This window comes from Hyaena hyaena, unplaced genomic scaffold (genome assembly GCF_003009895.1).
Source record: "Hyaena hyaena isolate Hyena2069 unplaced genomic scaffold, ASM300989v1 scaffold_1007, whole genome shotgun sequence".
In the NCBI taxonomy this organism is placed as follows: domain Eukaryota; kingdom Metazoa; phylum Chordata; class Mammalia; order Carnivora; family Hyaenidae; genus Hyaena; species Hyaena hyaena.
The window spans coordinates 51,645-65,296 of record NW_024081640.1 but is presented as its reverse complement, the minus strand read 5'-3'; the positions used below and the strand labels follow the sequence as shown (position 1 = coordinate 65,296).

At 39.4% G+C, this 13,652-nt stretch overlaps 1 non-coding gene across 1 annotated transcript; it reads right to left on the bottom strand.

The window, feature by feature from the left end:
- Positions 1 to 784: 784 nt before the first annotated feature.
- Positions 785 to 886, bottom strand: LOC120223556. The gene has a single exon (XR_005526331.1). It is a non-coding gene; the product is annotated as a U6 spliceosomal RNA (small nuclear RNA).
- Between the last annotated feature and the right edge of the window lie 12,766 nt (positions 887 to 13,652).

The following is a 13,652-nucleotide window of genomic DNA, read 5'->3' as shown; positions in this document are numbered from 1 at the left end:
GTACTGAATCTGGCTGCTGTGAACTGGTCTGTTGGACTCACGTTCCTGATTATGGTTCCAGTTACCTATGTAGCATGACAGCCTCATCAGGCACTTTCCCTAGATGAGTGAATATTACAGATGAGGGCATCCTTCCCATTTTATTCTATATAACAGATACTTAAACAGTCCTTTTTATGTGTCAGGTACCATTCTAAGTGTTTTAAGTATATTTATTCACTGAAACTTTACTAAAAGTGTGTAATTTTTTCTAATGTTGTCAGGTTTATTCATCTATTAAATTCCTTGAAAATCCATCCTCACCCATTTGAATACTCCAGTGTACTCGTTTCCCCTGGTTTTTCAAAACTAGGCTGCTGTTAAGAGAGGATAGCGCAGGTCATTTACATCAACTTGTTTGTTAATAAGCATTGGAGAATAGTATCCCAAGACCTACTTTTCCACTAAGGAGAGATCAGGAACAATCTCTTTGTTTCTAATTCTCATCTATAAAATGGGGGACTTCAATGGTTTTTACCTCTCACTGTAAATCAGAATCACCATGGGGGCTTTTAAAATATCTCTACTTTTTACATGACTTTAGGACTGGGATTTAGGTATGTATGCTTCTCAAGCTTGATAGATTGTCAAGAAGTGGGCCTGGAGGTCCTCAACCTAGTTGCACACTGTAGTCACCTGAGAAGCTTTACTAGCTACTCATATTTCAGTCACATCTCTGGATATTTTTATTTCATTGGTCTGGGATATGGTCTGGGCATCAGTGTTCTTTAAAACTTTTTAGGTGATTCTGCTGAGTAGCCACTGAGTTATGCTGTCACTTTTGTGCAGGGGCCATGCTAATCATCCCTGTATCCTTCCAAATTTAGTGTGATTCCAAAGCAAGCACCACTGGGCTGTACCCAAGGTATTCATGTGACTGGTATTTTCAGATGGGTTTAGACAAATGTGAAGACTTTTTTTTTTTTTTTTTTTTACTATCACGTAAGAATCTGTAATTTCACATTAACTCGACATGCTCGTGTGGAATATGGCACTTAGATTATGGAAAACTATGGTTATCTTTGGTCTTTTTCAAGTGTTACTTCTGGGTCACAGTATCCAAACTTACCTAAATTATTTGGAGAATGCTGCATAATTGTTTTGGACCTTCATAAAACTACGCTGAAAGATACCTGCAGCATAACAGGACTCATGATTTAACTCACAACCTTCTCATGAAAATCAAAATGTTAATTGTAGCATATTAAATACCTGTATCTTTACAGCAACTGAAGTGATGTCCTGATACCATATTGAGGAGCAGAGTCTGCTGCTGCTTGTCTGAAACTAAATTCAGTTAGATTTGGGTTTGTACATTTGAGGCTTTAAGAGTCAATGATGAATCTATCACAAAACTAATTTATATCCTTCATTGGTGTAATAAAGGCACTCTTCTCTGCTATGGAGGATAGTAAACTGGAGAAAATAAAGTCCCTATCTTTCAGTAATTTATAATCTTGATGATAAAACTTAAATGTGAAACATAAGGCAGCCAGCACTGAGTGCCAGCTGCTCTGAATTCAGAATAGCAATGGTGGTCTGTGCACAAGTGATACTTAGAGATGGCATAGGTAGAACCATGCTGTTGTAGGCAGTGTGGGCCACCTTTATGAGAACACCTGGAGTGCTAAGATGGAAGGTTCCTAGGACACATCAGGCCTACTCCATCGGTGTCTCTGGGCTGTGGCCTCGAATGTGCCCTTTAAAGAGACTCTTCAAGCCTTGCTATGTACACAAAGCTGGAGTATTGTTGATACAGTAGAGACAGAATAAGCTAGGCCTTTTACAAATGGGTTGGGCTTAGGGGATAGTAATTAGTAGTTCACATGTATTGAATGCTGGACATTGTTTCAAATGGTTTAAGTGCATTATCTTCTTTAAACTCTCCCTAAATGAAAAGTACAGGTTAAGCTTACAAGTTACTAAACCCACTTGACAGATGAGGAAACTGAGGCACAGGAAGGTTGAGCAGGTTGCTCAAAGTCACACAGATTGTAAGTGGCAGAGTCAAGATCTGGGGACAGCTAGTCTCATTCCTGACCCTATACTCCAAACCACTTTTTCTCTAAGCCAGAGAGAAGGAAGGGCACATTAATTCTGACAGACTCATAGATTCATATGAACACATGGATGAATTACATATAAACACAATTTACAAATGGCCTGAAAAGGAGTTACTGAAGTTTTTGTTCAAAGCATGTGAGAATTACAGTATAGTCCCTAGGCATAAAAACAGAGCCCAGCTGACCCTTGGTTGCCACTGAAGGATGAAGGAAACAATGTGGAGAGGCTCTAGTTCAAGGCCCTCATCCCATGTAAAAGTTTCTCAAGGATATAGAAATTAGCAGGATTGCTGCCAAGGATCCTAAGTCTGAGGAATATTTAATGACAATCAATTATTGAGAGGCTGCTACTCCCTGTATAAGCAGCTTTAATCCAGGTACATTGCAATCAAGTCGGTGAAACCAGACTTTTCATCAAACCAGAACAGTTTAATTAGCAGCCCTTCCCTCTCTCATTTGAGGCTGGGATCAGGTAAATTGATGGTCAAGAAAGTGAAGTTTTCTTCAGAGAGTAGAATATGTTTTGGAGGTATCTTTAATTTGAACAGGCATTTTTGGGCATCATTGTGGGAAATGGTGAGGGGCTGATGCACTCAGAGCAGGAGCAGAATCTTGAGGGGAAATGGGGCACAGCGGCAACTGGTGGCAGAAGAGATCGTGGGACTGTGGCACCCAGATGAGCCCTGCTTGCTTCCTGTGCTGTGTAGCAACTTACAGCTCTGGCCACAAAAGTCATTTCTGAACAGGCAAATGCACCAAAGGTGAGACAGAACCAATCAGCCTTGACAGTGTAGCAGACACATTAAAACCCTTAACTCCTTGGTTTTCAGAGACCTTTCTTTCTTCTTGGATATTACCATTGATCTTTCAAGTAAACCTTTCTTTTTTTTTTTTAATTTTTTTTTAATGTTTTTTTTTATTTATTTCCAGGAGAGAGAGAGAGAGACAGCGTGAGCAGGGGAGGGTCAGAGAGAGAGAGGGAGTCATAGACTGAGACAGGCTCCAGGCTCCGAGCTGGCAGTCAGCACAGAGCCCGACGCGGGGCTCGAACCCACGAACCGCGAGATCATGACCCAAGCGAAAGTCGGACGCTTAACCGACCAAGCCACCCAGGCGCCCCTCAAGTAAACCTTTCTTAACATTGAAGAAAAAAGCTGTTAGAAAGTACATATGAAATATGGAGCACATCAAACAGGAATTAGATAGTTAACATGAGGTGCCATTACTGCCTACTTGAATTTACCTACTCCAGACTCCTCAAAGGTGCTGTCTGTAAGTATCTATTGTTTGAAACTGTATTAGTATTGTAGTATGGTAGGGCCCACAGATGATGGAAGAGAGGATTACCATTGAAAAGGCAGTTTGTTACTTATAGTTTGCAAGAGGAGGGGGCCACATCATATCACATGGGGCCATCCAGGCTATAAGCACTAGGGTGGGTCAGGAGGCAGAGAGAGTCAGGGGAAGACATGGCTAGAGTCTTCATTGTGGTCTGTGAGGAAAGGAATGGGTGAGAGAAGGTAAACTGATTTAGGATTAACTAAATGAATAATTTCGGCCAACCTTAGAGCCTAGAGCATGTTCCCAGTTGCCTGATACCTGGTCCTGGAGTGTTTAGGGAGGGGGAATGTTGGTTCTTCAGTGTAAAAGCACCAAAGAGGAGGATGCAGATGGGCTAAGGTTGCTTAGTTTGCATATGGAAAGTATATTCCTAGAGCAAGTGTTTACAGTAGGAATTAGGCCTGGAGGGTATACTCTCTCTATAGACTGGACTCCACATGTCAAAACATCAGGGAGAAAAAGATGAATACACACATGGTGGGTGTTTTATTTTAGGATCTAATACCAACAGTAGGATTATTAGTTGAGAATGACTGAACTTACAAATGTTCTAATAGAACTTGGCTCTCTGCATGGATTTGAATCAATTTATAGAAAGGACAGTCCTTTATGTGCTGACTTGAGTGACAAAGCATAGCCAACCACCAACCGTCCACATTTCAAGGCAATTGGGCTGCTCTTTCCTCATCTCTTCACATGCAGTATGATCCGAAGAAGCTGGATGAACTCCAGACATCTAATTTCATCCAACTGTATGCTCCAAGCAGTCACTGCTTGAGTTTCTTGATCGTAAACATTTATTTCCAATCCTAGAGCACTGATGCAATAAAATGTTTTTTTGCTCAAAATGCGTTTTGCTAATTTTAAAGCCTATAGAGTCATCAAGGATGTAAAGCAGCCACTTGAATTTTTGTGAGATAACTTATGGTATTACAAGAGGAAAACTGAATGGCTAGATTATTTTTAAAATGGCAAATCCTTCATTGCCTTGGAACCTATCTTCTGAAACCATCAAGTATCTACTATCTATAGGTTTTATTACCTAATAACCGTAAGAACCATTTCTTTTAGAAATCCTAAGTTGAATTGTATTACAAAAGAAATAACTGTGTATAGAAAATATGGACAAATCAAATAAATCCCAAAGATAATTACTTCTGAAAATTTTGAAATGTATAGTTTCAGATATAAAATATTTTTAGAGAAAACTTAATCACTCCATAAGTGCTTACTATTTATAACTTAGATATTTCATTTTATAAATTGTGAATATATTTTGATGTCTAAAAATAGTTACTACATGATAATGGCTAATACCCCATTATATTTTTACACTAGGATTTATTTAAGCAACCCCCTATTTTAGGGTATTTCAGTTATTAAATATGTTGTTAATTTCCTGAGGTTAAATTGTTAGAATGGGTAATGCTGATTCAGAGAGAATTGATGTTTTCAATTCTTTTAATACATAAGACAAAAATAACTCCCAGAGAAGCTGATATAATTTATAGGCTCTTCACAAATAGAGAAGTATCAATTTAATAGCCAAGAGGTTATTCATTGTTTTCATTTACATTTCTTCCATTACTTATATGCTCTACTATTTTTTTCATGTGCCTATTGTTAGTTTGTATTAGTTCTTTGAAATAATACCTGTTTCTTTGACCTTTTGTCTTTTTGTGACTTTATAATTTTTTTAACTTATTTCCTGGAACTCACTGTTTATAACACACTAACTGTAGCAAATTCTTTTGATGCCCTTAACACATACCCTTGACCTACCTCTGAGTTCAGCCATGGCTGTGGGCAGGAGGTCTTTACAAGGTCAGATTCTCTGACCTGCATATTATGTCTCTTTACCTTCTGTTTTAGGGAATTCTCCAAAGCCTCCCAGCCTTCTTGGCTGGGAGGAGTTAATCCTTACCTAGTAGGAGCTGGGAAGCAGTGGGGCAATGCTCCAGAGTCCCTGCCTTGGCTGGTTAATTTCGGACAGCATGTTGTGTGTTTTTCAGAGGTCCCAGTGCCTACTGTGGCCTTCAGCAATGACTTTGATGTTTGTTTCCTCTTCCTTTCCACATTCACTTTCCACTGTTCTCTCACGTCTACTCCCTGATGTCACTGTGTACATAAGCACTCAAGGTCTTGTCTCAGGCTCTGTGTTTAAAGGATTTTAAGTGAAGACATTAACTCTCTTCTTTTAGGGACTAGTATTTTAAATTTCTCTCCAGCTTTGGCCAACAGAATTTTTTTTAATCTAAATTGACCTTTTACATCTATTGACATTTTTCTCTAGGTCTCCAGCTGTTTTTGTTCTATGCCAATCATATTGGTTTCCCCTTGTTGCTGTTACAAATTTCCGTAAATTTATGGTTTAAAACAACACAAATTTATTTTGTTAAGTCGGGAAACTAAAATGGGTCTTACTGGGCTTAAAATACAAGTGTTGGCAGAGTTGTATTATTTTCTGGAAGCCCTAGGGGAAAATCCATTCCTTGCCTTTTCATCTTAGAGAAGCCACCTGCATTCATTAACAGATGGCCCTTAACTGCATGTTCAAAGGTAATAGCACAGCATTTCCCAGTCTTTAACTCTGACCTTTGTGTCTCCTCCTTATAAGGACCCTTGTGATTTCATTGATTACATCTATATAACCCAGAATAACTTCCCTATCTGAAGACCCTTAACCTGAAAGACTGCTTTGTCATGTAACATATTTAGAGGTTTTGGGGACCAGGATGAGGACATTGTAGGGGAGCCATTATTGTGACTACAATACCAAGGTATGTTGAAATTTTACTTTTTGGTATCAATCTAGATTAAAATTAGTAAGATATTTCTAATTTGTGAATCTGCAGTTGCCAAAATTTACTTTATGAATGGAGTTTCTTTCCAATGATATTAGATATTCCTTGTTCATTTCAACATCCTCAGCAAAGTGCCTATCACTGGTTATGAAGACAGTGTTGTTCTTATATGTGAGACTCCATCCTATAGAGTCTAGCTCTGCTTGGACTGCATCACTTAGTTGTCTCCTATATTATGTGGCAGTATTTAAAATTCACCCCCTTTGGAGGAAAAACTATTCATCAGGGTCTAAAGTGGAAAGGTTTGCTTCATGGGTGGAGTAGTGATGCCATGATATTTTGTGGAAAAACTCCACTTATCATCCTTTCTAGATGTTTCATCTCCGAGTTTTCCAACTTAAATACTTCATATTCATGTCCAAGACACTATAGTGATGGGTTAGGGTGTTGTTTGAGTAACTCTTGCTGACTTAATTTCCTGAAGAAAATTACAGTTACTGAGGTTGGGTCTTGTTCTGCCTTAGGTAGTACAGTACACTTCTTTTATGGAAGATACAAGTCAGTAACAAATTTGGGTGAGCTGGAGTCTTAGGAAAAGAACAGCTTTAAAGCCAAAGATGAGATTGAAGTCTAACTCTTGAACCTGGTGGCTGTGTGTCCTTGGGTAATGTACTTTACCTCTCTGAATTCTCCTTATCTAGTAATTGGATATGTACAATAGTCTGTATCCTGGGGAATAAGCAGTTAGGGTATGCATGACATAATATATGCAATACAGAGTCTAGCATCTGACATATTTTATGGGTTTAGTAAATATTTGCCACTTAAAAAAATTGCTAAGCAATTTTCTCTTTCCTTCCTACATCATAATTTTTTCATCTCCACTGTGTCATTTAAACCAGCTTTGGGGCGCCTGGGTGGCTCAGTTAAGTGTCCAACTTCAGATCATGATCTCACGGTTTGTGGGTTCGAGCCCCATGATGGGCTCTGTGCTGACAGCTAGCTCAGAGCCTGGAGCCTGTTTCAGATTCTGTATCTCCCTCTCTCTCTCTCTCTGACCCTCCCCTGCTCATGCTATCTCTCTCTCTCTCTCAGAAATAAATAAAACATTAAAAAAAATTTAAACTAGCCTACAAAATCATATTTTTTTCCATTTAATAAAGGCTCTCACTTGAGCCACACTTTGCTCTTAAGATATCACCCATTTCTTGTGTCCTTTTCCTATTCATGGTGACATTCTCTAACGAGTAGCTCATGCACTGTTTCCAGCTGCTCTTCTGTCTCTTTCTCCATAATTGAGGCATAATTTATGTATCAGTAATGGGTCCACTTCATGTATACAACTATATGATTTATTCATGGAACGATGCTTTTAAATGATGTAGGGAACTCCTGTTGCCTGTTCACATCAAGTCCAGTCCCCTTGAGCAGTTCTGTGAACCCATCTCCCAGCTTTGCTGCTAGCAACTGGCACTTACGACCTTGAGAGAATGACCCTTGGGTATTGGAAACCCCTTGCTTCAATGAAGAACAGAAAATATCTGGGAATTTATGTCACTACCCCAACCCTGCAACCTAGGCCATCATAGCCAGTGGCTGGCTACTGTGGGAGTACTAACACCCAGCTCCTTTATCTCACAATTGGACAAACTCTGACATGTGATTTATATTCCAGAGCTGCCCATGGGATCAGAATGAGGCTGAGATGTGTTTGACTTCTTCCTCTTCCTTATCCTGATCCTTCCCCTCCTTACTGCTGTCTCCTGAGGACACTTGCTTAATAAATCACTTCCATTTAAACCCTTGGCTATGGGTCGGCTTCTGGGAGAACCTGACCTCGACAGGTGGCCAAATGTCAGAACTTGTCACAGCCACAGATGAGATTTATGTTACAGGCATGGAAGGAGCAGGCATTCATCACAGCAGGCCTGGAAGCAAAGTTAGAGTCTGAATCACTATGGCATCCTGAAGTGAGGGAAATTTAGGGAGAAATGGGAAGACCAGGGTCTGCAGCGGGCAGTGTGAATGGTTCCTATGAAAGGTCATTGAAACAAGTTGACCGCTGGCTCTGTGTATCATCCAGGTCCACTTTCTTCCCTTAGACTCCTCATTTTTGTCTTCAGGGCCAGGCTCTATTACTGCATGTCTAGGTCATTGATGTTGTTATTTTGCCCTTACCTGTCCAGACACAACTTGGGTTTGTAACTGGGTCTCTCTAAGAACCAAATTTTGGCAATATGGGCATACGCAAGGTAAAATAATTTATTGCTGTGTTGTCTTGGGTAAGTCACTTAACAACCTTGGTGTCAGTGCCATCACCAGAAAAGTGAGGCTAGTTTTGTTCCCAAGCAAACGGAGACTCAAGAAATGCTTGGATGTTTAGCCTTTGGCCTCCAGAGAAAAAACTGAACGTGAATTTTCCCCGCTCTCTTTGGTGACATATTCTAAGGGATCAAAGACCCATGTCCTCTTTGTTATCTCTCTTGTCTCTTAAAAAATTTAGTTTAGTACTTTAAGTCCCGTGGAAGCTTAACTTCTTCCAGGGATAATGCATTTCAACAAGAATTATTATAAAGAAGTATGTTAGTCTCTAACAGCCAGTGGAAAGATGCTGTTGGGAGCAGCAGGCTCTTTTTGTTTTTTTTTTCCAAATTATTCCAGGGGATTCAATATCATGTGTAATACTGGATCTTAATGGTCACTATTGTGATGTCAGGCTGGGGACCACTTTGAGCTGAAGAATGGAAATGCTTGACCTCTTTTTAGTGCCCACTATGCGCTCAGTAGATCTTTACCCAAATAGCCCCAGTGTGTGCTGTTCATGGTCTGCTCTTCTATCTCTGTATAAACCAGGTTTAATAAATCATTACATTGAAATTTTAAATTTATTTTGGTCATAAGCCAAGAATAGCAATAAGAACACCAAAGAAAGAGATACCTAGTGGATAATTTCTCTTGAAAAAATTATAATACAGTATTCTCCCTTTGTTCATCATCCATTTCAAGTATTAAGAATAAATACGGCTATCTTCACAATCTCTTACCTATGAGATTGTGATGCCAAATACTAAAAAAGTCCCAAAGCCAAAGTTTTTCTAAGTCTTGGATTTGAGGAGCCTTATTTGACAGTCAAATGAAACTCTAGTTCTTAAACTACTTAGTGTGAACATGTACATTTTGTGTTGAAAAATTAATATGCTTAATTATGAGTTACTGCCTCAAATCGAACAGTATATTTTGTTTGCACGGTGTTGTCTTTCTAAAATAATCAGAATTTAGAACAGAAGTGGCCCAAGGAGTTCAAAAAAGGACCAGTGGATTTTGTATAAAATGACATAAATAGGGGCGCCTGGGTGGCTTAGTCGGTTAAGCGTCCGACTTTCGCTTAGGTCATGATTTCATGGTTCGTGGGTTCGAGCCCGGCGTCGGGCTCTGTGCTGACTGCCAGCTCAGAGCCTGGAGCCTGCTTCAGATTCTGTGACTCCCTCTCTCTCTGACCCTCCCCTGCTCACGCTGTCTCTCTTTCCTAGAAATTAATAAAACATTTTTAAAAAATGACATAAATAGTACTAGCTAAAGGAATGCATTGTTTACTTTGTGGTGCTGAGGAGATTATAGTGTATTTTGTCTTTGATTGTAAGTGGAGTATCCTGGCTTGGGATCCTGATCAGATTGTATTAGAGAATGTTGCTTACTCTCACCATACTACAGTTAACAGCAACCTTCAGGAGCTGCTGAAATGGCAGATGGAAAATGTTGGTAGCATCCATAGTAAAATTGAGAAGATTCTCTTGAGAGTTGTTTTCTTTTTATGCAGCAAGGCATCTGTAAATCATTTGTTCTAGAAATTTACTAAGGGGAGATGTCCAATTTGGACTTCTTAAAAATACTTCTGGGAACGTATAATTCAGACTTTTCACTTTAAAAAATTGTACATTTACCTCTACTTTTCTGAATTATTTCCTCTTTCCTGCTTCCATCTGTCCTTATTCCCTCCTTGACTCTTCTTCCTTTCTAACTACTCTTTTACTCTTTCTACAGTCTGGGAGGGTGGGGAGAGAAACTTTGGAACCCAGAGTTAAGACAGAGGCTAATTCCAGGATAAATGAGAGACAGCAGGTAAGGGAAGAAGTAGCACCTAAGACATAGAATGGGAGAGAGCATCACCTTTGCCCACACTTCTTCTCAGCATCTTGTCCTTTAAGTTGATTCCTTAATTCCTATCCAAGCAGAATGGCAACATAGATCTGGAATGGGAGAGACAAAAGTTTATTAGAGATACTAGGTATGAGCACAAGAAAATTTGGTACCAGGAAATCACAGATGAAGTAAGTCTAGATTTCCACAGAGAAAGAAGATCCTTCTTCTTCCTGGTCTGCAGGCAGAAGATTCAGCACCATGCTTTTCTGGAATCCTTCAGAGTGGTGGTCTTGAGGGGTATATTCATCTCCTCCTCCAGTACTCTTCTTTATACCCAACACATGTATTTTTCCAGAGAACTCCTCACTTTTCTGCATATTATCTCTTTTACATAGGTCCTGGTATACTTCTATCAGTGTATATGATAGTGGGGGTTCATGTCTATGCTTTGTTTCATGCACAGGCAAGCATGTGTCTGTGAATCCTGACTTTTCATCTGGCTAATACGAAACAGAGGCTGTGTTAGGTGGATATATCTGGATTCTGAAATCAGATGTTTGTTGTGAATAAATTCGGGGAAAAAGAGTGGACATGTAAATTTATGAGTACCTATGGTTGTATGACAACCCATTGGCTTTCTGTGTGGGTCTTGATTTGGCTAAGTACTAGAATCTGAAGAATGAGGATGAGTAGGAGGCTCAAGATAGGATAATTGAGTGTATTTTTTGAGATGAATGTAATAGGCAGACGATACCATAACTTTCTAAGTATAGATTGACTTCCCATATCAGATGCAGGAATTTGGAAACTTGGATCCCAGGCTCTTAGCTAAACTAATGATACCAAAAAGACTTTGATCTTTATGCTTTTGCCATTCTATAGTTGTTAATAAAATTACTTTCCTTTCATTTATTTTAGCTTCATTTGCAAACTGGAAAGATTAAGCTATTTGAGCTCTAAAGTTCTATGTTTTGCTTATTCTCATATTCTAAAACAAAGAGCATGGAACCTAACCTGTCATTCTTCTGGCAGAATAAAAGCACAGCTCTACCTAACTGTCTTCATCACTATGGTGGCCACAGACCTTGATTTGCCTGGGGCAGTTCTGATTCATGTCTGCCGTGCTGGGATAATTATTAATGGGGCCCCTTTTACTCTGTTTAAATGATAATATACATGCTCATTATTCTGATAGCAGACATTTTTCCTAGTCCTATTCTCTTTGTATCCCTCATAAATGTTCTCTAAATAAGGGCATGTTATGGAGGCTTTGCTGAGCCCTATAGGCGATTTGGTTCCCTTTTCCTTCCTGCTCTGACAGGTGATAAATAAATAAAACAAATAGCCTCTCAGGAGCTGTTGTCAACTTTGCTCCTATCCAGCCCCAATTTGAGGTGGTTTTTTTTTTGTTCCTGTCCCCATCACTCAGGCCTTGAAAGCTGATAGATTTCTGATTTCTTCCTTGAAACGTGACATGATAAATAAGACTGCACGCTTTACTGCAAGGGCCAAGGGAGAGAACTATAAAAAAGGATTGTCCTATACAAAGGGACATTATTTAACAGGTTTGGCCTTTTGCATGGGGGAGAAGTAGGGACCTCCATATAATATGATTTCAGGAGTTTGGGGAAATCTTCTTCCCCACAGGACTGGTGGATGGATGACTTTTAACATTGTTTGAACTAAGGACAAAGCATTTCCTTCTGCAATAAGAATGGTTTGAATTATAAACAATTCTAGGGGGCAGATTTCAGTGACCTCCAGATGGAGCCTTTGCACACAGCATCCTAGGTCCCATAAATAGAAATAGAGTGCTGGTGTCTGGGAAGGTAACAGTTTCTCTGTGCTCTGAGCTGGTTAGGGACACATCTGAACTATTGGGACCAATTTTAGGTGTCTCATGAGTACTAAAAATGCCCCACACCAATGTGTTACTGTTTACAATGTCATCTCTCGATTACAGTGTGGTTGTCTTAGTTTTTTAGTTTTACTGCTCAAGATGCTTCTCTCTCCTCACCCCATGGATGTCAGCACACTGAGTACCAGGGAGTTTTGAGTAAGCTGTGTGTGCATGTGGGTGTTGGAGGGGGAAGGGTTAGGGTAAGGATGAGCGTGTTTGAATCTTGAAACACTGGCAGACAGTTGCCCCCATTAAGCTCCGGTGACAGCATTGGTGGTCTGGAGCAACATAAAATAGTGCCCAATGCAGCACGCAGAATCTCCTATAACTGCTAAATTTTGAGTCTACCCACTTCTCTCTGCATTGCCTCAACCCTAATAATAAATTGAGCATTTTACATGTAATATTTAGTTCTCATAAAAACCTTAGAAAGTCTGTCCACATGCTATAGATGATAAAAGTGAAGCTTTGACAGGTTAAATAACTTACTCAAGATCCTACAGCTAATAAGTGGGAAAGCCAGGATTAATTTCAGAACAAAAAATTGGAGGTGAAAAAAGTCCTGGGAACCCTCCATGCAGATTTCCCAACTGCTAACATGTTGACATATTTACTTTATCATTTTGATTTCCTCTCTCTATTGCAGACATGTTGTCTTTCTACTCTGAAATACCACAGTTTATTTTCTAAAAATAAGTAATTTGCTTATACACCCCTAGTACAGACACTGAAATGAGGATATTAACATTGTTACAATAATATTATCTATAGACATTAGTCAGAATTTACTTTTTGTCCCAATAATGACATTTGTAGTCAAAGAAAACCTGGATTATGTATCACATTCACTTCTTCGTTTCTTTCGCCTTCTTTAATTTGAATCAGTTCTGCAGGCTTTTTATTTCATGACATTAACTTTTTTAATGTTTATTTTTGAGAGAGAGAGAGAGAGGAGGGAGGGATGGATGGAGGGAGAGGTGAGGGAACAGGGGCAGAGAGAGAGGGAGACTGAGGATCTGAAGCAGGCTTTGCACTGACAGTAGTGTGTCCAATGCCGGGTTTGAAATCATGAACTTTAAGATCCTGCCCTGAGCCAAAGTCAGATGCTCAACTGACTGAACCACCCAGGTACCCCTCATGACATTAACTTGTAAACAATACCAAAAAAAAATAATTAAAAACTTCAGTTATTTTGTCAGTTATTTTGTTGAAAGCCTTCCAATCTGGGTTGGTTTGACATTTTCCCATACCTAGATTCAGGTTATGCATTTTGGGCAGGAATACTGCAGAAGCCAGCTTATGGTCTTAGTGCATTATATCAGGAAGTACATTATTTGGATCTAGCCCATGGACTGCTAATGTTAA